Here is a 4,440-nt window from a genome sequence, read left to right as displayed (position 1 = left end):
GCCCTTTCAAGAAGTTCCACCGAAGGTGCTTTTATTGTTTCGAAGAATACATCCGAAGGTAAAGGCAGCCCCTGTGCTGCTGACTTAGCTAACAAATCAGCATGCTCATTTTGTCCTCGAGGGATATTTTTGACAGAAAATCCTTCGAAGGAAGCTTCAACTCTTCGAACCATATCCAGATATTTTTCAAGCTTCGGATCCTTAGCCTTGCAACTCTTGTCAATATGACCCGAAACAACCTGGGAATCAGTTCTGAGTATATCCCTTCTGATTCCCATTGCTTTTAGCTTCCGAAGACCTAAAAGCAAGGCTTCGTACTCGGCAATGTTATTTGTGCAACTAAAATCAAGCTTTGCCGCATAACAAGTTTTGACCTTGGAAGGTGAAACCAACACAGCAGCCGCTCCTGCTCCGAAGGTTCCCCAAGATCCATCACAAAACACTATCCATGCTTCGGCGTCTTTATTTGCTTCTTCCTCCTGAGCCCGTGGCGTCCAGTCAGCAATGAAGTCTGCTAACGCCTGGGACTGAATCGAAGATCTATGAACATATTCAATACAAAATTCATTGAGCTCTGCAGCCCATTTTCCAATCCTTCCAGTAGCTTCTCGGTTCCTCATAATATCCTTCAGAGGTTGTGAAGAAGGAACGATTATGTTGTAAGCTTGAAAATAATGTCGAAGCTTTTTGGATGCCATCAAAACAGCATATAACACCTTCTCTAATTCTGTGTAGTTTTTCTTTGATATACTGAGAACTTCAGATACAAAATATACTGGGACCTGTTTCCTGGCTTGGCCATCAAGCTTCTCCTGGACAAGTGCTGCACTTACCGCTGAGTGCGAAGCTGCCACATATAATAATAAAGGATCCCCTGGCACAGGTGGAGTTAATGTTGTTAGATCTATTAAATACTGCTTCAGGTCTTCGAAGGCCTTCTGCTGGATTGGTCCCCATTGAAAGACTTCGGCTGACTTCAACACTTCGAAGAATGGTAAGTTTCTCTTTGCTGATCTGGATATGAATCTATTGAGAGATGCCAACCTTCCTGTCAATCTTTGAGCCCCCTTTTTTGTAGTTGGTGGCTCCATCCGAAGTATAGCTTCAATCTTACTTGGATTGGCTTCAATTCCCTTTGTTGAAACCAAGCATCCTAGAAATTTCCCCTTCTTTACTCCGAAGACGCATTTTTCTGGATTCAACTTTAAACCGCTTGTCTGAAACTGGCGAAGGTCTCCTGCAAGTCAGCAATATGATTCTCCTGCTTCGTGCTTTTGACAATGATGTCATCGACATAAGTTAGCACATTTCTGCCTATCTGAGACTGGAGAACCTTCGCAGTCATTCTGCTGAAACTTCCTCCAGCGTTTTTGAGCCCCTCAGGCATCCGAAGATAACAATATGTGCCACTTGGAGTTATGAAGCTAGTCTTTGGCTCATCTTCCTTCTTCATCCAAATTTGATGATAGCCTGAATAACAGTCTAACAGACTCATGAGCTCTGAAGAAGCTGCTGCATCAACTAAAGAGTCTATCCTTGGCAATGGGAATTCATCCTTCGGACAAGCCTTGTTAAGATCTGTAAAATCAATACACATTCGCCACTTGCCATTAGCCTTTTTTACCATAACGGTATTAGATAGCCATTCTGGGTACTTTACTTCTCTGATGACTCCTGCACTGAGGAGTCTTTTGACTTCGTTACGAGCACCTTCGGCCTTATCATCTGACATTTTCCGAAGCCTCTGTTTTCTGGCTCTGAAGGATGGATCAACATTAAGCGAATGTTCAATAACATCCCTATTTACTCCGCAGAGATCATTAGCTGACCATGCAAAAACATCTTTGTTGTTGAACAAAAACCTTATCAAGGTTTTCTCCTGCTCTTCGGATAATTGAGAGCCTAACAGCACGTTCTGCTCTGCTATGTCCTCACATAAGAGCATAGGCTTCGGCTGATCTGCTGAAGCTGCTTTCTCCCTTCTGAATTTGTACTGTTCACAAGCTTCAGCTCCATCTATGTTATGGATTGCTTTTGAGTCAGTCCAATTACCTTCGGCCTTTCTGGCAGCTTCCTGACTTCCATGTATAGCGATGGGTCCTTGATCCGAAGGTATCTTCATGCAAAGATAGGCAGGATGAAGAATTGCTTCGAAAGCATTGAGGGTGCCACGACCAATAATTGCATTGTAAGGGTATTCCATGTCAACAATGTCAAACACAACTTGCTCAGTTCTAGTGTTGTTGATGAACCCGAAGGTTACTGACATGGTGATCTTGCCCAATGCTACAATATGTCTCCCTCCGAAGCCATAGAGAGGATGTGTAGCATCATGAATCTTATCTTCTGGCTCTTGCATTTGTCTGAAGGCCTTAGCAAATACGATATCAGCTGCACTGCCTGTGTCAACCAAGACATTATGGACCAGAAATCCTTTGATAACACAAGAGATAACCATGGCATCGTTGTGTGGGTAATCCTTGAGGTGAAGGTCCTCTTGGGAGAAGGTAATGGGAATGTGAGACCATCTTGACTTGATGAAGGGTCCTTGCACCCCAACATGCTGTACCCTTCTCTGTGCTTCCTTCTTTTGTTTCTTGTTAGCTGGTTCTGAGGACGAACCACCTGTGATCGGGAGCACCAGCTTCGGGTCCGAAGCAGCTCCAGCTTGGTCATTGAACGAAGCCATCAGCTCGAAAAGTGGAAGTGAGTTCACCGGAGGTGGGCGCCAATGTTGGGGACTTGTTCTCAAGTGCTATGAATCAAGAACAAGGCAACATAAAGTGTTAAATGTTAATGTCCTTCGTCCAAAGAAGCATTATTCCTTTGGGGATTAATGGACCTTGGACGAAGGTTGATGACAATACGATTACGAAGATTAAATCTTCGTAATTGTAGTTTAATAGATTGTATAAAATAACATAAAATATAGAGTATCAAAGGTAAACGAATCATAAACGAACCACATTGTATTCACTCAGTATATTTAATCATTGAATACAGTTATACCTCTGCCTTGACAAAGATTGGTTCCCGAATGATGCGATTGCCAATACAGGAATGCCTGAACAGTAACGGAATACTGTTCACTATTTATAGGCACAGGACGCGGCCTGTGAGGAATTACAAGTATGCCCCTTATAAAAGCTTACAATATTGACTCAGACCTTTATGGACTAAAAGGTCATTCTATCTTTAAGTCGGTTTGTAATACCGAAGCTTCACGAAGAGGAACCTTCGGCTATCTTATGCAAACAGCTTCAGCCGAGGATCACTTCTTTATATAAGACCTTCGGCGACGAAGCATAGACCCAACAGTACCAAACTTAGACAGTACCACTTTATTAGACTCAAACACTAATTTGAGACCCTGTCGACATAACAGCGACACTGAAATGAGGTTCCGGCTCATCGAGGGCACATAGAGTACGTCCTTCAGCACGAGCGTCTTTCCTGAAGTTAACTTCAGGTAGACCTGTCCAGTACCTCGAACTGCTGCCGGAACACCATTTCCCATCGAGACTGGTGCGCTGTTGAATCCCTGGAATGAAGAGAACATGGATCGATCAGCACAAATATGAACAGTAGCACCGGAATCCATCCACCAGTCATCTGATGGACTTGCCATAAAGGCCTGAAGTGCATACCCTGGGGTGGAGTTAACCACCACGTTCCCTTCTTTGCGCTGAGGTGGAGGACCTTTTCCCTTCCTAAGTTTGCACCTCCGAGCTGTATGCCCGGAGACACCACAAACGTAGCAGATAAAGTCCTCCTTTTTCTTCTTCATCTTTTTGGACTTAGGTTGGTTCATATTCTTCTGTGGAGAGTTCTTCTTCTTCTTCTGGAATTTTCTATCTCCACCCTTCTCAACAACGTGAGCCTGGAGTTGCTGGGATGGCTTGTTACTGGACCTTGCACGCTCTTCCACATTAATCGCAGCTGACAACTCAGTGAGAGTCATTTGCTTCTTCATGTGGCGGCGTGAAGTCACAAAGTCTCGCCAAGAAGGCAGGAGCTTTGTGTAACGCCCCGAATTTTGCAGTTGAATTTTTTTTCTTTTCTTTACTCGCCAAAATTCGGGTGTTACCTTTTCTTTTTCTTTTTTCCCTCACTAAACCTTGACCTTTTCCAAAGTTCTAGCGGGATTCGGTTTGGATTTCCCGTGTAAGAAAAACCCTAAATACTTTATGTTGTTTGATGCACCATGCCGAACCTTGCATTTCTTTTGATTGCTTTGAAAGTGCAAATGCATTCATGTAGGAAGATCGGATTTCGAAAATGAGGAGAAGATCTTTTCTTTCTTTTTCTCTCTCTTTCTCTCTCCTCTTTTTCTCTCTCTCCCGCGCCGTGGGCCGACCCCGGCCGGCCCAGCCGCCCCTGGCGCGCCCCCCCTTGGGCCCAATTGGCCCATGCCGCCCCCCTCCCTTTATTTTCCCCAAA

The sequence above is a fragment of the Zea mays genome, chromosome 2 (assembly GCF_902167145.1).
Source record: "Zea mays cultivar B73 chromosome 2, Zm-B73-REFERENCE-NAM-5.0, whole genome shotgun sequence".
In the NCBI taxonomy this organism is placed as follows: Eukaryota; Viridiplantae; Streptophyta; class Magnoliopsida; order Poales; family Poaceae; genus Zea; species Zea mays.
This window is presented reverse-complemented; position numbering follows the sequence as displayed.